The 24,455-nt window shown below is 37.8% G+C and overlaps 2 pseudogenes; both read right to left on the bottom strand.

Moving 5' to 3' along the window:
- Nucleotides 1–9,810: 9,810 nt before the first annotated feature.
- On the bottom strand, nt 9,811–12,753 carry LOC112657865 (hsc70-interacting protein-like; annotated as a pseudogene).
- A 1,055-nt stretch (nt 12,754–13,808) lies between these two features.
- On the bottom strand, nt 13,809–14,503 carry LOC112657866 (60S ribosomal protein L13-like; annotated as a pseudogene).
- Between the last annotated feature and the right edge of the window lie 9,952 nt (nt 14,504–24,455).

Raw genomic sequence — 24,455 nt, 5'->3', positions numbered from 1 at the left:
CATCTGTCCTCTACTTCAGGGAGGTTGCAGTCTAATGATCTAGAGAGTGACCCAAACATTGTATTAGGGTGGGAAAAGTACTATGATATAAGAGTCACACAAGTGCCACATAGATGGGCACTCAGATTACCTGGGGAAGGCACAAGGTTCCCAAGGAAAGCTTTCTTCCTTAAGGATTGGGCTTTACCTAAGTTGAAAAGAGAAAAGACATTCCAAACAGAGAAAAGAGTATGTGTGAAGAATCAAAACCAAAATATTAGCATGACTCTTTTCTACATAGCAATGATTATAAACTAATAATAGTACTCAGTTTGTTTGTTTGTTTGTTTGTTTGTTTGTTTGTTTGAGCCAGTTTGCACTTTCAAAACACCTGTAGTGCATGATGAAATTTAACCTGCATTTTGATTGGAAAAAGAAAAGATGGGTATTGTTTCATCAGTCAAGAGAAGGCAAGCAAAACTCCACTGTCCTAATGAGCTGTCTACCCTGGAGCTCTGTTGCCATATTGCCGCTGGGATGAAGCTGCTGGAGGTATTGTGTCTTTCCTCTGAGATGAGAGCTTCACCCTGTGCTTTGTCAGGGCGGGCCTTGGCCTGTGGGGGATGAGGTGGAGACAGCCACACTCCCGTTCGTGCCTCACAAATGATAATTTAGATGTTATTTGGAGCTTTGCCACTCAGGAACATATTTCTAAAAACAATTTTAACAAACTGTTAACTCAGTGGAGTCTCAGCTAGAAGCTAAAATGCATGTGCATAGCCCAAGGATAGTTACTCAAGAGACTTCCTTGGAATCAGCCTAGGTGAACCTACAAGATATGAGAGCCTCTCAAGAGAGATTTAAAACTGAAACTGCTTCTATCAAAACTGCCTCAGCTACACTGATAAATATCTCCCCATCCAGAAAAGTAGAATATCTGAAAATTAAGATAAATGTGAAAATATTCTTGATATCAAAGAAGACCTGAGGTGTACAAACTTAATGTAGGACATAACTAGCAATTAATAGCCTCATCAGTCTTTTGGACCCTTCTTTGCACTGCTCTATGAACACTGCTACTAGAGCATGTAAATATTCCAAACACTTGCTACATGATGGAACTAAATTAAATTTTACTTGTTTATTTTTAATCAATGGGGAAATGTGAAGGACCGCCAGGCAGGTAGAATTGCCTTAGGCCACTCAGTTTTCCAGCTTTGGAATTAGAAATGTATTTTAGGCATCCTCCCACCATTTCTTATTCCAACTATTAGGTTGTTACTCCCTGCTGTACATGGATTAATTGAGTCACTACTGGAAATTCTCTTTGATTTTCCTTTACTAATTGAAAAAGAGTTCCAATTCCCAAGTTTCCCTGCAGGCTCCATGCAGATGTTATATTGGAAGCCAACATGGAAGACAGAAAATTGCTTGTGTTTTTTTTGTGCTTTTTTCTATAAAACTGAGAGAAATGTTGACCAACCAAACTATGAACAAACTTTTAGGGTTTCATATTCTATCAAGGTATATGAATTTAGTGTATTATTGATCTATGCACTATTGTATAATTATTCCAACGTCAATCGAAAGGAAACATGGAAAGATGTGATCTTTCTTCCTCTAATGATGAACTGCAGTTACATTTTGTCATCCTGACATTCAATTTTTTATTAAAAGGTAAATATTAAATTATACATATGTATTTTTAAAAGGCCTGAGTTCACAATGTTTTTGCTAGATCACATTTACCTGCATTTTGAAGAATTTGCTCCACTAGAAAATGTTTTCTCTTTCAAATTCTTCTGAACATATTGATTAATAATAACCTGATCCCTTCTTTTAGAGATAATTATGAATATTTTTGGTTAGAAAGATTAATAAGCTAAAATATTTCTTTTAAAAAATAGAATAAACATCCTTATGTGCTCCATTTTATTAATTGATACTTAAATATTTTGTAAGTAACTTAGGTCAGTATCAGAGTTTCTTTTTTGCTAATTCATATCAAAACTCAAAAACAACTTATTCTTTGGATTTATTTTTTAAATTCCAAATGCCCAGAATTAAGAATATTCAAGAATCTTTAAAAATAATAATTTTATTTCATATTGAATAAAGTCTGTTAAACTGGCCCTGGAGTTTCAGAGACACAAGAAATTTCCAATTAGCCATTTAAATTCCTTTTCTGTTCTTCTTCTTTGCCTTTATCTCCTTCACCAAACTCTTAAAATCTTAAGATAGGGTAAGAGGTTCTTTGATATGAGAGATTGAATTAAATGACTTGTTAGAAATCATTTACCTGCAAGTAATAGGAAACCAGATTTCTATTGGCTCAAACAAGGATTAAATGGGAAGCTTTTCAAGGAAAATTATCTCTAAATTCATGTTCCAGGTAGCAGTGGTCCTAATCAATCTTCTAACTGCTATGATGATAGAAGACTGAAACAGGGAGATTATAAAATATTTTGAAGATGGAAGAAACATTCTAAAACATTTATAAACTTTTTTAAATTACACATTCTAATTCAGGTAGAAGTCCATGAAGCAACCATCATGGCACCAACATATCTCCGTGAGTTTGTGAACCAAGATTCTAAGCATCCATGGATATAGAGAAGGGAGCTCTGGATTAGTAACAAAGGAAAACTATACATCTTTCATTATCATCTAAGTTCCCATTTCCCAGGCTGCAGAAGTCTCTGGCTACATGGCTAATAGTATGATGGGTGTAGGGATCTCAATTGCTCCAGGTAAGAGTAAATCTGCATGGCTAGAGGAAGGGTGATACCATATGAGGGGCCATGCACAATGCATAGCTGGGGATGAAAGCCAAATGCAATGGCAGAAAAGCATTGTTAGTCATTAGAACAGGAGCCTGTGGTGCTCAAGAAAATGACGATTCAAATAACATATTAGGACAAAGAATTCCAGTTCAGCTGAGGTGACAGAGTTTAGGATATAGGCCAAGAATATGCCAGTGAGTGAGGACTTCTCTGCTTGAGAGTTGGCCACATGGTGTGAACAGATTCATTATTTAAGGAAAATGCAATGTTCTGATCATTTAGCTTCTCTTCATGGAGCGCTTGACTGGGGTTATAGAGTCATATTAGTATGACATGGTAAACATCAAATTCATTTAATGGCTTGATTTGTGCTTTGGATGTACAATATAGCAGTTAATAAGAAAGAAATGCTAGTAAAAGTGGCTAAAGTGCTCTCCATTATTTGAAGGCAGACATTTCATAAGAGATGTACCAATGTCATGTATGTGACTTTATACTTGAATAAAAATTGGAAGAGATCATTGATGTCACCAAGTACAAAGTCAATACTAATGAGTTTTATGAGGCTGCTGATTTTTCTAGACTTTACCATTCAGAATATAATTTAATTCAAATTGTAATCACAATTTATCATCATGACTAGTCTTTATATAATTAAAGAGGACTATTTCATTTGTTAAATGCCAACCTGTGGTGCCCCAAATACCAAGGAGGCTCTGATTTCCAAGATATTAGCTAATATCTTAAAAAGATATTAGCTCCAGATATTAAGGTGATATCGGGTTAAGAGATATGCTTTTTAGAATACATACAAATTTACAGAATTCACTATTCATTAAGAAATCCACATGCCATGCCTTAGGAGCACCAAGGAAAGCTGAATGAACCAATATATTCGATTCAGGTTCATGAAATTTTAACAGGGTTTCTGAACTTCAGCCCTTAAGTACTCTGTTGAGGGTGTTGAAACTCTCAGGATTGACTTAGGAGAAGATAAACTCAAAAAGTAGCAACTAAATAACCTTCCTTGCCTGGTGCCTCAGATATAAGTAAAAATGACAAAGGACCTATTCAAACTCTTCCATCCTCTATGCTTAAGTCCCTATTGACTATAACGACTCTCTGTTATTTAGATAAGTAAAATCTAAAGGGCTTGTGAATGGAATAAGGTAAAGCTAATATGGAATTTTATTTTATTTCATTTTACTTGATATAGTATTTCAAAAATTAGTTTATTACATTAGCTGAGTAATGACTCAGCATTTTTTCTTTTTCTGGTGGAAAACTTACTCTGTTTTCCTGCTTGATTAATTAATATTGAATCCGATGAGGCTTAACTAAAGCATTGTCCTTAAATTTTTAACTTGTCCTTAAGGTTTTAATGAGATATTCTTGATACTTTAGTAATTAAGCTCCATCAAATTGGTCTGACCTACCTGCTTAATATGTAATTTTACTTCACAGTAATTACAGGAATTCATTAAATCATTTAATAAATATTTATGGAATACTCACTGTATATGTTTGAGACACTGTCAGAGACGTGGGGTACCACAATAATTAAGACGGACATGTTCCCTACTGTATTAGTTTGCTAGAGCTGCTGTAAAAATGTATCACAATTGGATGGCTTAAACAACAGAAATTGATAGTCTTATAGTTTTGGAGGCTAGAAATATAAAATGAAGGTATTGACACATTAATTCCTTCTAAGGGCTATGAGGGACGGATCTGTTCGGGCTTCTTTTCTTGGCTACAGACAAACATCTTTTCCCAATGTTTCTTTATATCACTTTCCCTGTACATGTATCTGAGTTTGTGTCCAAATTCCTCTTTTTATAAGGATTAGAGACTTACCTTACTCCAAGATGACCTCATCTTAATTAATTACATATGTAACGAACCTATTTCCAAATAAAGTCACATTCTGAGCTACTTGGGAATTAGAACTTCAGAATGTAAATTTTAGAGGAACACAAGTCAATTCTAACACCTAATCTATGGACCTCACTCAAGTGGAAGCAGGTGAAATTTAAGTAACAAATTATAATAAAGTGTAATAAATGTTATATTGGAGCATGGATCAGGTAGGTAGTTAGTTGGTAGGCAACATAACTGTGGTAAGGAAGCAGGCTCCACACAAGGAGCCTGATACTTGATTCCGGATCCCGGGGTCATGCCCTGAGCCAAAGGCAGACGCTCAACTCCTGAGCCACCCAGACGTCCCTATTTTAAGGGTTCATAAATAGAGTTTTGATATAATGAAATTTGCGTTTTGGAAAGATTACTCTGGCTTCCCTATGGAAAATATATCATAGAGAAAACCAGACAGGAGTGGAGGTTAGTTTAGTTTAGCATAAAAGCAGTAAGAGTGGAGGTTAGTTTAGCATAAAAGCAGTGAGAATGGATGGGTTCAAGAAATACTTAGAACAGACTCAGTGACACTTAGTATTTCATTGGAAAAATGAAATTGAAGCAAAGAGAGGGGGTTAAAGGTAACTTCAATGTTTCTGGCTTGAAAAACTGTGGTTTTCAAACAGCAATGTCATTTGCTGAAAAGAGAAATATACAGAAAGAGGAGGAGAAGCTGCTGTGTTCCTTGCTGCCCATATTAATATTTAAATACTCCAGAAAAATCCAAATGGGCACCATAGTCAGGTTTACGGATCTTGATCTCAGGCAGGAAAGATGAACTTGAGATACAAATTAGGGTAATTTCAGAGTGTGGGTAAGGGTTTTGGCAGCAGATAGATGGCATCTTTGAAAGAGTTCACTAGAAAAGACCTTAATGAATGAACTATTTACAAAGTTGTTGACTGGATTCAAGAACACAGTACGAGTGGGGAAGTACTCTAGAATGGGCAACAGCTGAAAGCTGCTACTGCCTCTAGCTTTGAAGGAAAGAGAAAGGAGAAACTACTAGAATTTCTAAGACCTGTAGCTATAGAGGAAAGATGCCTAACAGGAATGGTCTCTAGTAGAGAAATGCAACCACTGCTAACTCATAGCCTGGCAGGGAAGGAGCCAGAAAAATAAAAGTGTCTTACCTCTTTCCTCCTGGTATCTAATTTCCTGCTGGTATCTTCCTTGACAAAAGCAAACCACCAACTGAAGAACCGATGACACAGTTCATAAGAGATCAGTTTCCCGTAGCACAGAACAGGGTAGAGAAGAGTGAACAACAGATCCAAAGAGCCAAAGAGAAGACTAGCACAAGCAGCGTACAGATGATTAGGACTTGGAGTTCTGATACTTAGACCATCCAGAAAGAGATATAGACAGAAAGAAAGACTAAGATCAAGGTTTGCTAAACATCAAAATTTGAGTGTCTAGAAAAAATAAATAATAATAATAAAAAAAAAACAGATTTAAAGAGAGCTATTAGAAAAGCAGAGAGGTGGCTATTTCACACAGCAAAAACTCTTCCAAAGAGAGAGCAGCCAACAATCTTAAATGCTGTGGTGATACAAAATAAAGATAGAAAGGATATGTGAAGTTTCACTTACAGAGTGGCCATTTGGGAACTCAGTGATTCTATGAAATGGTAGGGATGGTAGCCATATTGTGCCCACATGAAGACAAGAAGCATGTGGAAATGAAGAGAATAAATATAGCTAATTTATTCCTGCATGGGAGTAAGAAATATGAAAGCATATTTTCCCCATTGTTTCTTTTTGTTGTAGTTGTTTTTTATGTTTATTTTTTTAAAGGATTGGAGACACAGCATGTGTTGCAAATTCCATCAGTTTAGCTGATATGATCTTGGTCTTTTTCTGTGGAGACTGGCCAAGCCAGCTTTAGGAAGATGATTTTGCCATTGTTCCTTAGGTAGCTGTGGTCCCCTCTGGAGCTGACTGCTTTGAACAAAATGAAGAGTCAGAAGGCTTGACGAATGGCCACCATTTAAAAGGCTGACATCTGGTTCTCTTTACTGCTCTGGGAACGGACTTTGTGTGTGGCTTTTCAGGGAGGGTCCACTGGACTACTAGGTCTGTTTGTTTAAATCAATTGAGATTATCATAGTATTTACCGATGCCAATTTGATAATAGGAAGACTTTCCAGCACTCTCTTTGCTTCCTCTCACCAAGGCATTTGATTATCTCACCTATCTGGGGATTTAAACATGAATCTCTAAAGTGCTAGACTTCCTCAGAAGACCAGATGTTGGAAGAGAAAACCACTGGGCTGTTCTACTTTATCACATTTTTGTGTTACTGTGACATATGGTGTGAAGCAAATATTAGTGCATAGAAGTATAAAACATCAGGATGCGTCTGAGTTATCTCTCCCCAGTTACATTTGATCTGTGAATGCCGGAAACACTCCATTTCATAGCCATATTTATCATTCAAAGTAAATCATGCTTTTGGGGGGCATAAAATGAGATGTTTTTGAATGCATGCGATTACCAACTATTGCGAATTTCTCCAAAGAAAGATTTGAATTATATGGTCAGTAAAAAAGGGTTGCTGTTTTAGAGTCCAAGGGAAGCTGAGGTGAAGGATAGAATATAATAGATTAATATTAAGCAAATGTCATCTTTCCTTTCCTCTTCAGTCCCAGAAATCAATTCCTTTAAGTATTGCCTTGTGGAGTATTTTTGTTTGTTTTGCTTATTTTGTTTTGTTTTTATTGTACAGTCATTCATGACATTTAAAATCTCTAAATCAGACTTTATAGATCAACTAATAATTTTTTATAGATTTCCATTTTATTTTCAGAGGTGTGTTGTTTGCATAGAAATGCACTTGGCTTTAAGGCATGCTAAAAATTACATTTAAAATAATTTGCTAATGGGAGAGAGGATTAAGATAAAAAAATGAAGACTCGTATTAGAGAAGCTGTGAGCAAATGCTAAATCTAGTGTTAGAGGTATGGGAGATTTCAGGAGGAAATTTAAGGTCAGCTTAGTTTCAGGAGGTTAAATGGACAATGTCAAGAACCCCGAGGTCCAAATTAGGAATCAGCAGGAGCATTGAGGTTATATCAGTGAAGATGTCTTAAGGAGGAAATCCCAAACTGTCCATCCTTGTTTTACTATCCTAGTGTCCCTTCCCTTACCCTGACTTGCACTAAAAAACATACAGTAAATGTAGGGTGAGGATTTTGAAATTTATACAGAAATTTCCCTGAAAAATGAAAGTCAGATGAATACTATCCTAAGCTCCTTATTGCTTGTCAATATAAGGAATAGACTAGGGAGTACTTAAAGTGTAATTTTTAGAAACTACTTTAAAAATTATTGCCTTAAGAACCTTACTTAGCTATCTTTCCCTCAGAATACCTTTCTAATTTTATATGTTTATATATTCTTTCCTCTCACCTCCTTCCCCCACCTTTATCCTTCAATGGGTTCAACGTAAGATATTGTCATTATGATTTATTTTGCTAGTCTTGATTTAAGTCTTTCTCTCTCTCTCCCTCTTTTTGTAAGATCCACATTACTTCTGCTCACCAAATAGGAAAGCCCATATGCAGTCATTCCTCTTGCTTTTCTCTCTGCCCTCTCCTCATGATAGTTCATTACACATATTTACATCTTGTTTCAAGATTTATGTCTTCTGCAATGAATCTGCTTCTACTCCTCCTAGAAGGCTTATGCTGTCTTTTGCGTTCCCATAGCATGTTTTGATTAAAACATTAAAGCACATTTCATGTTGTATTGTAATTTTATTTCTACCCTTCTACCTTCCCCAAACCACAATGACCTTTAACTCAAAGTTCTATCTTATTCCTGTCCATATCCCTAAAATTTGGTATAGTACATAGTATTTAACAACAACAACAGTGCTAACAAGGAGATACAGAAACAGAAACAAATTAGAGCAATGATGATAGTACCAAGTAAAAGATAATATTTATTGAGGGTTTATTATGGTCCAAATTTTGTCTTGGTCAATTTACATGTTAAAATTGTTAGAAGTAGATATGGTTGAAAGAAACAGAAAAGCTCACATTGGCAATTAGTTAAAAATGAAAGTAGTTTACTTTTTCCTCATATTCAAGAAGTTCATAGGCAGTAGGTCTGGACATAATATGTCACTCTTGATTGCAAAACTCCAGGCTCTTTGTATCTTGTGATCCTCCATTGTCAATCCCAATTCTGAAGGTCATCTCATGCTTCAAGATAGATGTTACAGCTTCTGGAGATCCATTATATCTGAATTGCTGTCAGTAAAGAAACAGAAGAGAGGCAAACTCCTCCTCTCCACTCACTTCTTTTAAGGTAGCTTCTCAGAAATTTCATGTGGAACATTGCTTATGCCGTATCAGCAGGAACTAGTCACATGATCATTCTTAACTGAAAGGCATGGTGAAAAATTGACTCTTTTTTATGTGTATGGAAAAAAAAACATTTATTTTCTATATCAGGCAACACAGCTAAGTGATTCAACTCTCCTGTAGCATTATGAAGATCATCCCTTCACCACAGTGCAAGATTTAAATGCATCTGCACAAGGGTATATGCTATATAAAAGTAGTAAGATTGCTGCTGCCCTGCCAAGTACTTGCACTACCTATCCAGGTCCTACTGCAATATTGATAATCTCAATGGTTTTATATATATTTATTTCTCAATGGAAATAAATCATGTTTAAAAAATAAAACATTTAAAAAGACAAGTCAAAATGCCTCAGAAACCATATATTCAACTCAAACTTTATGTATTTAAATGTTATATTTGCCTCCTGCTCAATACACCTTTATTTCACTGAAACGAAGCAATAAATCTTCCATACTGAAGTATCTTCTTTGAGCAATGAATCCAAAGGGAAAAAAACTGAAATGATTAGCAAAAATATAATAATTCTTAAAAAAGGAATTAACACACTCTTTTAAATTGTCTTTAGATATTTTTAAGGTTAAAAAGTGTTTAAAGTTTGTAATTCCTACTAGGAAAACATTATCTAAATAAAAACCCTAATAGCAAACTACTGTAAAATGTTTCAGTTGCACGTAGGGCAGAGAGGTAGGGATTATCTTCACAGTACTCTAGCTTTTTCCATGAGGTCAGAGGTACACTTGTTTGTGTTATTGTGATGTACATTAGGTGATCAAAGCTGCTTTTCCTTCGGCAAGGGCTTTATTTGAAGGACATTTGGCTGACAGTTTACTAATGAGATTCATAACTTTTTATATTTTGACCTATTTGCTGGCTTCTAAGCCACATGCTGGAAGGCCACCATAACTTCTAGACCCTGCATGGGTGTAAGAACCCCTGGATCATTAAGAATTTCATTGAGCCCAGGAAAACATGCCATTCCAGGCATCCTCCCTCCCATGCTAGGCATTCCTTCAGGAAAATTGCTAGGCATTCCCCCAGGAAAGCCGCCTGGGAAAGAGCCATCCTGAGCTCCCAATTGTCTTCAGGCTTCTTCCTCCCTCTAGGCTATCACATGTTCTTCCCAAGCCTTCTTAACCGTTTCTACTCTTTTTTTTTTTTTTAATCTCTTGTTCTTCACATTTTTGCTCATAATTTTCCCATGTTCAGCAATTTTCAGGGCCCTTGGTTGAACTTCTTTCAGCAAGCACAAGCATCTTCATCATAATCCGGTTTACAAGCATGGGTAAGATCATGTGCTGCTTCTTCCCAATGGCCTAGAAGTCTGTGTGCTTTCCCTTGCCACTCAAAAGGCTGAGCTGAATCAGGATTTATTTCTATAGCTCTGTCAGTCTCAGATGGCAGCTTTTGGCTTTTGTAATTTGATGAAGATAATGGCTCTCTTCGCATACAGAATGGCCAAGCAAGGATTTAGCTTGATTGCACCTGTGAACAAGTCAATGGCTTTCTGTAGTTCCCCATCATTTAGGGCATCAATGACAGCTACTTTTTTTTTTTTTTTTTCATTTGCCTTATCCATCATTTCCTCGTTTATCTCCACATTTTCATCTCCCATTTCTTGAGAGGCATCAGTGTCTGGTTCAATCACACTTTCATTGTCATTTCTAGACCACTTTTCTCACTTGATGGTTCATCTGTCGTCATGTTTTCCTCTACCTTCTTACTATCTGTTTTTCCTTGATATTGTCTTCTGATTTATTTTTATGAGTGGCAGGCGGTATTTTACCCACTGCTCTCCACTCCCACAGAAAGCACATTTCCTTGGTGTGCAGAACACTCAGATCCTGCTTACACATTTTCACCAAAGTCCAAAGCTTACTCACCTGTGGGGGTCTATGGTCTAGAAGCAATGAGAAGTGGCAGGAAAAATAGAGGTTGCAGCCTGATTCCAGGCATGAGTACTAGCTGAACATGACCATGTGGAAGGGACAGAAATGAAGTCTTTATTCTAGGAGGCCATGTGACTAAACAAAAATTGTAGATTCCATTAAGGAAAGAAGGAAGGAAGACTTGACATTAGAAGATAATTGGCAGTCTTTGTAAATTATCAAATGTAACCATCTAGATGATCTTATGAGTACTAACCTTAGGGTACTGCTATAAATACCATCCATTTATTAGACAAATATGATTGTGCATTACTGCACATTATATGTAGTTCTGGGGTCTTGGGATTTGGCAGGACATAAGGCATGCAAGCCCCTGTCCTCTTGGAGATTTTATTCTAGTTGGGAAGGCAGACATTAAAAAGTACATATATGATAGGCTATATGGTGATAAGGGTAATGAAGAAATGCTAATCAGAGTAAGAGAATAGTGTATAATGCAGTTAATTTAAGAAGAGTGATCCTGAAAGGACTTTGAAGAGGTGACTTCTGAGCAATGATCTGAATAGAGCCACAAGAGCACTGGGACAGGTTTCCAGGCAAAAAGAACAAAAATACCTTCAATTGGGCATTAGGGAGTTTGCAAAAATGCCAGTGAATATGGAAATAAAATCAAAGAAAGAGAGAGGCAGAGTCAGGCTACATAGAGTTGTAAACAACAGTATGGAGCTTGAGTTTTATTTTCAGTTGGATGGGGCCACTAGAGTTTTGGGACTAGTGAGTGAAATGATTAAATTTATGTCTTAAATAAACCATTTTGGTTGCTGCATAAATAATGGGCTCAGAGGTTAGGGGGCCAGTGGGATAGGAGGCAGAGTGAAAGCAAAGAAAGCAAAAAAAGACTATTTCAAGAGTGTACGTGAGAGATGATGGCCTGGACCAGGATGGCAATAATATTGAATGTGGTAAGTGATAAAAGTCAGGATATACTCTGAAAGTGGAGGTGATGGCTTAATGTGGTAGGAGTGAAAGATACCAAGGATGACTTGTAGGTTTTCATAATCTTAATATAATGTGTCAACTTGGCTAGACCATGGTGTCCGATATTTGGAGTTGCTTCTCTAATCTTTTTTCAAAGGCACTAATGGCTACTTCCGTTGGTGAAGAGAACATGGATAGTCTGTGGTGTGATATGACAATATTCACAAAGTATCACCATCAAATACTCCTGATTAAATACTTATGAGGCAAGTTTCTGAGTGACCATGCATTTAATATTTTAGAACATTTTTATCAAAATAATGAGTATGAAATTGGCTAGTTGCTCCTAATTATACTGGACCAAGTGAGGAAAATAGAAGGGTGAGCTTAGGAATCAAATTCCCAGCTCATGTGCTGCATAAAGGATCTGAAAGTTTCTGTCTGTCCTGAAAGAAACCCTTATCACCTGTAGTCAAAGAGCTGAGATTGCTGAAACCAAACTTAGAGTCTCATCCTGCAAGTGTTGAATTACAATGCAAATTTAATTTTCAACCTCACAGGGTGTCTGCTATTAAAGTGAGGGCATAAATTGGGAAGGAATGAGATCCTGAAAATTGGAATGAGGACATATGGGAAGATCCTGATAAAGCTGGGGACACTCAATCCTTTAACTCCCATGAGTCTTCTTTGCCAGTAGATGCAGCCACTCCATCCTCATCTGAGGAGATTAACCTTGCTGTGCTTGAAGAAATTATAATGGCCTCTCCTGAGGTAGTTGCCTTGCAAGACGCTGCTCATTCTCTTCAGAATCATTCCCCACCACTCTGTTTCTAGATCCATCACGGACTAACGTTCCTGTAGGCCCCTATTGATGATGTGCAAAATGTGACCCATAAAGAGATGTAGTACACTCCACAAGAACTACATGATTTTTCCAATTTTATATAAACAGAAATCCAGGAAATATGGGTGGGAGTCAATATTAAAGGTGTGGCATAGTGGTGGAAGGACCATAAAATTGGATCAGCAGAATTTATTGATATGAGTCCACTAAGCAGAGAGCTGGATTTAATGTTGCAGTTTCGGGGATTAGAAAGAGCTCTACTGGTTGGATGGTTGGCTACCTGAAATACAAACCAACAAGTGGCCTACACTAAACAAACTGAAATGCTAGAACTTCCTTGATCGACTATAGATGAAGACATTCAGAAGCTTAGGGAGATTTGAATGTTAGAATAAACTTATTACTTAAGATCTACTCATCCACCCTAGGAGGGTACAGAGGACATACTTTTCAATATGACTATAAGCAGTAAGCTTGTGAGGGGAGGCCCAACATTCTTGAAGAGCTCTGTGATTATTTTCCTCTGTAGGTCAGAAATTATAGTGGGAACAGCTGTCACTGAATTGGAAAACCTAAATGTAAATGGAACTGAATTGGCAAACCTAAATGCAATGAAAGTAATCCTAAAATGGCAAAGGCCAAGTGGTGCTATTTAATCACCAAAGGCAAGCTGGGCATGGTCACTATAATGGACAGCATAATAAAAGCAGCAATCAGAACAGTATGATGTGCAGAGAGCTACAGCATTGGCTAGTTGATCATGATATTTTAGGAGTAAAATACATGGTAAGTCTACTAAATTATTACTTTATTTGTATAAACAAAGAGTTCTAGGTCAAAGAAAGAAAAGTCGAATTTGAATCATAAAAGCAGAGATAATTGACAAATTAACTAATTAATTAATTATCTGAACTTGAGCCAGTGTAAGGCGCAAGAGCCCTTGAACTGAGTGAAAGGGAGGCCAGTTCCCCTTTAGGAAGGACCCCACTACTGCCAAAAATGTATACTACTCTTCTTTCTCCCAGTCTATTCCAAAGGAATACATGGCCTTTTACCAAGGTGACTGCGCATTGAGAAAAAGAAAATAATGACTTTTTTTACAAGTTGCCAATGGCACTTTTTTTTTTTTTTTCCTTTCAACATCCTATTCTGTAGCTTTCTTGGCCCTTTTTATCTGGATGCCAAAGAGCCAGGCATTGGGACTGTCCATGCTAAGACCTTAAAGTTCTTCTCCTTTGTAATGACTCTGGTTCTTTCCTTCTCATAGACATTCCCTATGGGCATGACCAGTCTTGTTAGCTGGGTAGATAATTTGAGTTCCTCAGCAGAGTTGTCTTCCTCTTTGGGGGCCAAGGGCTTCCTGGGAAAGACGATGAACTTGGAGTAGTACTCCTTTAACTACTGCATGTTGGACTGCAGGGATTTCATAGACTTATTCTACTTTTTTGATCCATTGAGATCCCAATGACCTGTGCTGCCTTCTTGTAGATGACAGACACCCTCAACTCTTCCAAGCTGAAGCCCCTTCTAGCTTGTACTTTGGTGTTATACCTTACTGTGGGACACTTTACAATGGACTGGGTAGGTCTACATGCCGGGTGTGGGGTGATGCAACATGTTTTGGCTTGCTGGGCCTTGTGTCTGCAGATCTCTTGGCACCAGCTGGTTGAACCACATGGCAGTGTGCCCCTGCCAGTCCTGTGGAAGTGGGGCTTCAGGACTTATGCTATTTCCAGTGGGTGACATGGCTGCTTCCTCTGAGGGAGAACTGAAAATAATGACTTTTTGAGGATTATTGGACACAATTTCTGCATTGTCACCAAGATGATATGATACATGTATATATATATATCTTTGAGTTTATTCCCTTTTCTCTCTTTACCTATAACATAAGATATATTCACTTCACATCATAGTATTTAATTATAAGATATCAAGAAGAAAAGTGAATATCACCAAAGAATTTTGCATCTTTTTCTAGAGAAAATACGAGTGTGCCTTGATTGTACACAGGATATCTGTATCATGTTAGAATTATGACCTTATTGTGGCCTTTATTTGGGGGGTTTAAGAAGATGCATAGGATGTCAAGTTGACAAGGGGTGGACTGTGATGGTTAATTTTATGTCAGCTTGGCTAGATGTTGCAGTGAAGATACCTTTTAAGTTAACATTTAATTTAATTTAGATTAACATTAACATGATTAATGTGATTAACATTTAAATCAGTAGACTCTGAACAAAGCAGATTACCCTTCATAATGTGGATAGGTATGCTCTAATCAGTTAAAGGCCTTAAGTGCAAAGATTATGATCCCCCAGAGAAGAAGGAATTCTGCCTTTTGACTGCATTTGGATTTAAGTTGCAACATTAACCCCTCCCTGAGTCTCTAGTCAATTGGCCTTTCCTACAGACTTTAGACTTGCCAGTCCTCACAATTGCCTAAGCTAATAATTCTTTACAATACATCTCTTGGGGATCTCTGAGTGGCTCAGTGGTTTAGCGCCTGCCTTTGGCCCAGGGTGCGATCCTGGAGTCTCGGGATCAAGTCCCACGTTCAGCTCCCAGCATGGAGCCTGCTTGTCCCTCTGCCTGTGTCTCTTCCTCTCTCTCTCTCTCTCTCTCTTTCTCTCTCTCTCATAAAAAAAAAGTGTAAAATACATCTCTTTTCCTATATGTTTACATATCTTATTGGTTTTACTTAGTGAATAACCCTAACTAATATATTTTTGATCTGAGCAGGTAGGTGAATTATAACGTTGATGAAGATGAAACGGAGAAGTGAATTGTGGTGGGGAAGTGAGAAAGGAAATGGAGAAAAGCATGAGTTTTATGTTAGACATGCTAATTTTGAGAACCTTATTAGACAACCACGTAGAGATGTTGAATAAGCAATTGGTAAATGAGTTTAATGCTCAAGGGATATGTCAGAACTAGAAATCTAAAATTGGGAGCCATCAGCATATAGAAGATGTTTAAAACACTGGGACTAATGAGCTCAGAGAATGTTGATAGAGAACAGAAGGGAGCTGATGACTGAGTCCTGAGGAAGTCCAATGTTTAGAGGTTAGGAAAAAGGAGAATCAAGCAAAAGACACTGAAAAAGAATAGCCACAAGTTCTAGTACAAGAAAACCCAGGAGAATATAGTGATTTAGAAGAAAAATAAAAAAAGATGTCTTAGGAACAGGGAATTCATCAACTGTGTCAGATGCTGCCAAGAATTGGGAATTGTTCATTGGGTTTGGCAGAGTGGAGGTCCATGGTGACCTTGAGAATATCAGTAAATGGTAGGAGTGAAACCTGACTGGGCTGCCGCAGATGGCATTTCACATGTTTTTCTGATCCTCAGAACTCTATTCATATTCTACATCCAAATAATGACTTCAATTCTTATTTCACTGGGAGGAAGACTCAAAGCAACCAGAAGAAAACTGCAATATCTCCCCATTATGAAATCTAGCTATCTGTTGCATTTTTATGCATATACTCAGCTCTCCTGCTCCTATTTAACTCCTTGCTTTGCTTTTTTAAGATTTTATTTATTTATTTGAGAGAGAGAGAGAGAGAGAAAGAAAGACAGAGAGAGGGCAGACTTGAGCATGAATAAGGTGAAGGGCAGAGCGAGAGGGAGGAGTAGACTTTCCACTAAGCAGGGAGCTGGATGTTGAGCTCAATCCCAGGACCCTGGGTTCCTGACCTGAGCTGAAGGAAGATGCTTAATTGACTGAGCCACTCAGGTACCCCTCATTCTTTGCTTTAATTTAATATCAACCTCCCAGAATGTACTCAATCTCATCCCCTCCTGCCTGTTCTGACTTTTCAATTGCAATTATACTTTCTCCTCTGCATCATTTTTCTTTCTTTACTGCATTGCTAATATTACCATACAAAAAGGCAGAAATATCTTCCACTAAAAAAAAAAAAATCATCCCTGGACTTTGTTGTAGCAAAGATATATGGCTCCCAGTTATAATTTAATGTATTATAGCCTCCTTACCCTATGCTGTGCTAGAACCAGTCTGTTAATGCAGACCTAAGGAAGCATCCATGCATTCAATGTTCAGTAATTTGAAAATATTAACAGTGAAAAGAGGAAATTAAAATTTTCTAAGTGGCTTCTTTTGGGTTTTCACACCAACTAACTAGTAGTCAATACAAATGCCCCTTGCTGCTTCCCCAACAATCTTTCTCTGCTCTTAAATCCTATGAAATCCTGCAGCATCGCCCCATTTCTGTGCTTATCTTTACAGCAAAATTCCTTAGAAATTTGTCTATTCTTGCTACCTTTACTTCCCCAATGGCTATTTTTCTCCTCAACTCATCCCAGTCAGGCTTTGCTCCTGCCATTTACTGATGTTCCACTTCTCAAGGTCACCATGGATCTCCACTATGCCAAACCCAATGAACAATTCCCAATTCTTGGCAGCATCTGACACAGTTGATGAATTCCCTGTTCTTAAGACACCTTTTTATTTATCTTCTAGATCACTATATTCTCCTGGGTTTTCTTGTACTTGAACTTGTGGCTATTCTTTTTCAGTGTCTTTTGCTTGATTCTCCTTTTTCCTAACCTCTAAACATTGGACTTCCTTGAGGCTCAGTCATCAGCTCCCTTCTGTTTTCTTTTTTTTTTTTTTAAGATTTTTTAATTTATTTATTCATGATAGACAGAGAGAGAGAGAGAGAGAGAGAGAGGCAGAGACACAGGCAGAGGGAGAAGCAGGCTCCACGCAGGGAGCCCGACGTGGGACTCAATCCCGGGTCTCCAGGATCGCACCCTGGGCCAAAGGCCGGCGCCAAACCGCTGAGCCACCCAGGGATCCCCTCCCTTCTGTTTTCTATCAACATTCTCCCTATAATTGACCTCATTAGTCTCAATATTTTAAACACTTTCTGTATGCTGATACATCCTAGGGAAATACAGAATGATTGTTGGGCTGTGCTGAGTCCTACTTGAAGTTTGCCATCACAAATTCAGAATGTTCCTGTTAGAACACCGAATGTTTTTCTTTAGCCACACTGAGATGCTATGGAGCAGCTACAAAGGGATCGAGAGCCAGGTTTAAGCAGAGTTAGAGTCTGTCATATAAAAATCATATGTATGGTGGTAGGCAAAATTTTAAAGACATCTCTCTAAGATCCTATCCTCTGATTATTCCATCAGACACTACCCTAGGTCCTACCATAAAGGGACTTTGGAGATGTAAGATTATTATCAGCTGAGTTTAAGATAAAGAGGTTATCTTGCATTATCCAGGTGGGCCCAATATAATCACATGAGCCATTAAAAGCAGAGAGGCAGAAAAAGAGATCATAGAAATTAAAAGTATTAGAAGGATTCTACAAAACTTACTGTCTTTGAAATGTAGTGGTCCACATGCAAGGACCAGTAAGTGTCCTCTAGGGGCTAAGGGTAGCTCCCAGCGAACAGCCAAGAAAGAAATGGGACCTCAGTCCTACATCTGCATGGAACTGGTTTTGGCCAACAACCTAAATGAGCTTAGAAGTGGATGATTCCTCAGAGCCTCCAGGTAAGAGCCCACAAGACTCTGACCTATAGAATTGTGAGATAAATAAACAAATGTTGATTCAATCCACTATATTTGTACTGATTTGTTGTGGCAGCAATAAAAACTCATGCATAGGTAGCAAAGGTCAAATTGTTGAAAAAAATATGCAAAGGAGCAGTCATTAGTAATGGACTGTAGAATCCTACCTAGCAAGGTAGGGAAGGAAGAAATAGGAAGAGAGGAGTTTTGAGTAAAGAGGATTAAAATTCTTAATGAACTGAAGAATTATTGGAACCCGTACTAAAAGAAATAAGCTGAAAAGAGATTGGATACAAAATATGACTGTAAGAGTGGGTAGAAGAAATGGAATAAAAGATAAAATTATTGGGAGAAGGGAGGAGAATTTATTGTTAGAAGCCAGGATAGTAGATGGATTTTCTGTATGTATGGTGAAACCCAATAACATAGTGACAGGTATAGTAGTAAAGGACACCCTATTGAATGGGGCAAGTCCTGAGAGTAAAGGGTAAGGAAAAAAGCATGGTATTGATGAGTGATTATGTTATGAAGGGATGGTAGGCAGGTTAGTTTATGGCATTTGCTTCAAACAACATTGTATTTTGGAATGGTGAGAGAATAAATGATTTAGACACAGTAAGAAAGAACAAGGAAGACAATTATCCTACCACACACCTCTTACATAGAGTGATAGTGGTAAAAAACAAAACAAAACAAATAGCTGTCACAGGAAACAGCTTTAGGAAACTATTTTCCTTTAGAGAAAGAAGGGGAGGAGATTGCTTAGGAAATAGTTTTTGTTTGTTTGTTTGTTTTTGTTTTTGTTTTGTTTTCTGATGATGACCATGAATTACAAAGGGAAAAGTAGAAGAGTTTGGTGCTTTGTTGTGGCAGAGGTGGTAGTCATGGTAGGAGATGAGAGCTTGAGTTAGATTTAGGATTATATAGAAACACAGGGGAATAGGAGTTCTTGTAAAGAACATCATATAAATCTTGGACAAAATGTATGTCTTGTGGAGACAAAAATGTATGGCAGTCTTTTTGGAGAAGGTAGGCCATTAATTTTTTTTTTTTTAATTTTTATCTTTTAATTAGGTTCCATGCTCAGCATGGATGGAGCACCAACATGGGGCTTGAACTCACAACCCTGAGATCAAGAGTTGATCTGAGATCAAGAGTCAGATGCTTAACCAACTGAGCCACCCAGGTGCCCCAATAGCCATTAATTCTAATTTTACCTTTCTTCTTGGAATTGATTAAAAAACAAAACACAACAATAGGGCTGAGCTGGTAGTATTACAGGGGTAGAAATTAGTGATCTCATTAGATACATGAATAAGTTCTCTGGATCTTCTTTAAATCCTGATGTTTTACATTTAATAAAACTGAGGCAAAGAAAGATTTGAATACATCTCCTAGTTTCATCAACAAGCAAGTAGGAGAGCTAGGATACAAACTCGAGCAACTCGAGCAAACTCTGGGGTTTAGGTTGATATCAGTTTGCTGAAGACCCAACTCTAGTAAGAGGCAGACCTAGGCATATGGGACTTCCAAGACTACATCATCATAATGCCATGTTTTTCTATCTTGTGCTTTCTCTTAGAGCATTGTTCTAGGAACCCAGTCACCATGCTGTGAGGAAGCCCAGTCTGCACGGAGAGAAAAGGAAGCCTGTGGGCCCTCAGACTCAGCTATCTATCATTAGATAAATAGCACCAACTTGCCAGCCATGGGAATGAGCCATCTTGGATATGGATCTCTAACCCTAAATTGTGCTCCCCAAATGATGCCACATGGGGCGAACACAAGCCTTTCCTTTTGAGTCTTGCTCAAATTGCATATTCATGAGCAATGGAAAGAATTATTGTAATGTTAAGCCATAAAATTTAGGAGTTTCTAATGCAACAATAAATAATTTGAACATTTATACACCAAGCTACCTGATGTCCCTGAGCTTTTGCTTCCCTAGCTGTAAAAAGAGGATCAGATTATCAGACCAGAGGGTTGTCCTACAGATTCACAAAATGGAACTATGGCACAGGTAGTTAATCAAAATTGCCTTTCTCCTCATCCCCTCTGTAGCCTCTCAGATTAGATGAAGCAACAAGAAGTGTTTTATATGTATATAAGTAGGCAAGAAGATGGGAGGAAGAAGGATGGCTACTCTGCTGATTCTCATCACCGAAATCGCTCACATTTTTACTTCAATTTTACTTTAGGTCTCTGCTCTAATGCCATTTTCCTAAAGACACTCATCTGGATTCCCCTCTGTAAAAAAACAGCATATACAGACTCTCCATCTTGTCCCTTTCTACACATTAACATTCATTTTTTTCCTTCATGGTACGTATCATCTAAATATTATATATTTCTGTGTCTATTATACTGTTTCATTCCACTAACATAGAAACTTCATGAAAGCAGGAACTTTCACTTATGCCCCACTCTCTCTGCAGCGCCTGGAACAGTGCCTGACCTACAGCACGAATTCCATAAATATTTGTTGAGTAGCTCAATGAATGAATTCTTTCTGGTATAGTCCCTCCTCTTGTTTTAATTTACTTCTTTCAGATGGCATGCAGAAGAACATGTTGAATGGAACATTGACTTTAAGATTAGAAAGTCAGACAGACTCTAAGAAAGGAAGAGGCAGTCAAATATGCCAATTACTTCAGAAGGGTAATGGCATATTTTGAAATTTGGAGGCTGCCTCATTAAAATTCATTTTGTGCTACATAAAATAAGGAATTGGGAGCCTGACAGAAATGAAACTCAAATAGGCATTCATTCCCTTTATCTTTTTACAAGACAGATCAATTAGTAATTTTATGGTTGAAAAAACTCATTTTTAAATGTTATGTGGGACTTAGTGTAATATCAAATCTGGCCTAATGTCACCTTTATTAAGGAATTGAAAACACTTTTACATCTGTTCATTCCATTAAAAAAAAAAATACCGAGAAGCACATTTCTGCCATCTAAAGTTTATAACGGAGGAGAAAAATGGGCACAGAAGTGATCTTGTTGCATAATTAACATCCCAAAAAGTAAAGACAAATGATCAGTCAGCACTGGACCAGAACATTTTGAGCTGCATTTACATTTGTAAACCAAGCTACGGAAACTCTCCCAAACAGGTGTGTTAGAGAGTCCAGATGGCCTCAACAAGAGGCCAGGAAGCCAACACCTTCTGCTGTGTTTCTGGCCACTCTCACAGGCTCAGTGGGTTTGGCTGCATCAGTGCCTTGTGCTGGGGGGCAGCCAAGGGGACACACAGGTGGTGCCGGATGAGAAACAGGGTTTCCAACAAGAGAGTGCTGTGCTGCTGGAGAATTGCCTCCTTTCTACTACCGGGTTATAAAACTAAGATCCAAGTCATTTATGGCTGGTAAAGATCCTAGATACTTTTAGATAAGAGAGCATAGGTGTTATTTAACCTCAATATCCTAACTCAGGTAATTACATTATGCCACCTGAAATTTTCCCTATGGGTTCAATCAAATCTGGTATTTGCTTTTTAGTCCTGTGTGCAGTTGCTGTGCTATTAAGCAGCTGCTGAGCACCACTCTCCACAATACAAAGAGTGCGTATTCTTTACGAGTTGGATGGTGGGATGAGGATGTGTGATGCTGGCAAGCCTTCATGTGGATCTAGTTCTAGCAGGATGTTTCACTAATTATAAACAAGAAAACCTTTGGCCCTTTTGATTGCAAACAGAGCCTTGGGAAAGTGATGCTGATTGATTCATTTAGTCCCTTCCAGTGAGAGTGAAGCAGCAAGGGAATTTTGCAAATCACAAACTTAATGATGGAATCTTTATCTGGTGGAAGGAACCCCAAGGAGTGATAGTTGTGCAAACAGAACTACTGAGAGCCATAGGCAAAGTACTTTGATGGAGGCCACTTCTTTCTTCTCTCCTTTTAGCTTTTCTGCCAACTTTCCTCCATCTAGCATTCATGTTCTAGAAGAGACTTACCCATGGAGGTAAAACCAATTTTGAAGAATGCTGGCAGGGCCCAATTTTCCAAATACCTATCTTTTCATTCTCGTATAGGATTCTGTTGGGTTAAGACTTTGGATTTTCAGAAAGGATCATTAAGATCAGTGTGTTAATTTAGACAATTAATCATAGCTACATGTATTATTCCAGCAGCTTTTAAATAGTTCCCTGGACAAATACAGCAAAGGAGATTCTCACAGAGAACAAACTCCCAGGTGTGTACAGGATTGTGTCTAATTTCAGGAGTACTAGAATTCCACTGTTCTATCACTATTCTGGAGCTTCAGTGGACAAGTGAGGGAAGGAGACACTGTTGTAGGAATATTGAGTGCTTTTTAATTTACATAAGGAGAAATAATTTACAAATGCTAGTTCCTTGGCAAAGAAAGGGAATGGCCAAACTGTAAGTCCTTTTATTCAACCCTTTTTCTATAAATCTATAGTTGCAGAGAGAAATTTAACTTGCTCAACAAATATACTTCCCTGTAGAGAAGTCTGAGCTAGTCCTCAAAGTTTTAAAATAAATCCTTTCGAGCATTCCCCACTCAAATGACCACTTTTTATCAATATTAAAATCTGTCGGAGCAGTTTGCGTCACTTAGAATTTGTATGGCTTCATGCAACAGCAACCTCAAATATGGCTTAAACAGATTTTTCTCACATGACCAGAACTCCAGAGGTGGGCAGTCCAAAATTGGGGCAGTTGTTTTGGGAAGTCATTAAAAACTAGGCTCCTTCAACCTCCTGGTCTGCCATTCTTAGCTTGTGTCTTAACTTCATGATTGTAAGATGGCTGTTATACCTCAGACATTGCATCTGTATTCTAGCAAGAAGAGGAAAAGAGAAGAAAAAACAGAAAAAAGGTTCATACAGGCTGAGTTTGTCCCTTTTGACAGGAAAACAACATCATTCCTAAAATCTCCCCATTTGAGATCTCCTCTCACCAGCCACAACTGGTCCACATAATCCTCTAGTTGTAAGGAGGTATAAGATGGTAGGTTCTTTTAATTGTCTTGGACCATTCATGACTGCTATCCTGAATGAAATAAGAGCTGATAAGGAAGTAGGGGTATAAATAAATTCATTATGAATAAGAAATTCAAATTACGAGTAAAAAGGAGGAAAATAGGTATTATAGGTTAACAAGCACTGGATGCCACATTTGTCACTAATAAACTTCATAAGCTCCATTGAGTATCTTCATTTTCCTTCTTGCCATTGACCTTGAGGATGTGCAGATTGTTTTGAGTATGAATCAATACCCACTGTCCCCAGAAAAATTCCCATCAGCTGTAACTTTACTATATGTAAGATTTATAGTTTTAGACATACTCCTGTCCTTCTCCTATATTGACTTATGCACACAGTGTTGAAAATTAACTTTTGTACACTGTTAGAAAGGAAAAATCTCTTCCTCTATCTCTTATATCTCTTACATTCAGTCTAGGGGGTTTGTGAATTTAATAAAACAGATCAAGAGGAGAAAAAGCACAGAACTTTTGTTAATAGTTACATGCACAGAAGTTCATAGAAAAGTGACAGTCAAGGGGAACCTGGGTGGCTCAGTCAGTTAAGCATCTGACTCTTGATTTTGAGCTCAGGTTGTGATCTCAGGGTCATAGGTCAAGCTCTGCATCAGGTTCCACACTCAGCAGGGAAGATTCTACTGAGAGATACTCTCTCTCTCCCTCTCTCCCTGCCCTCCCCACCCACTGATGCACACACTCTCTCTTTAAATAATATAATATTAAATAAATAAATAAAATATTTAAAACAATGACAGTCAAAAATGTGGTTAGATTTAGAGGCTTATATATCATTTTAACAAAGGAAGGAAAGTTGGAGCTTCAAAGGGACAATAGATTATAGGGAAGGGACTAGAAATATACCAGGCAGCTGATGGGAGATGAGTTATTTTCATAAGGTTTGTTTGTACAAGCTCACCTTTGTGTTGGCTTTTTATCCCAGGTGACAGTCACCCTTCTCTTCTGGGTAAGATGGGGTCACCTTCACAAAGGGAAATTTATGTTCTGCTTTTAGGCATATAATGGGGAGGACAGAGAACTCTTTCTGCATCTATTAGCTCTCAGTTGCCTTTAACTCCAAGTAATCCTTACGTCAAAATGGCATATTTTGGGGTGGCATATCTTGATATCCCTTCAACGCCT

Source organism: Canis lupus, chromosome 8 (genome assembly GCF_003254725.2).
Source record: "Canis lupus dingo isolate Sandy chromosome 8, ASM325472v2, whole genome shotgun sequence".
Classification (NCBI taxonomy): Eukaryota; Metazoa; Chordata; class Mammalia; order Carnivora; family Canidae; genus Canis; species Canis lupus.
The sequence above is the reverse complement of the archived record's forward strand: the minus strand, read 5'-3'. Positions and strand labels throughout refer to the sequence as shown.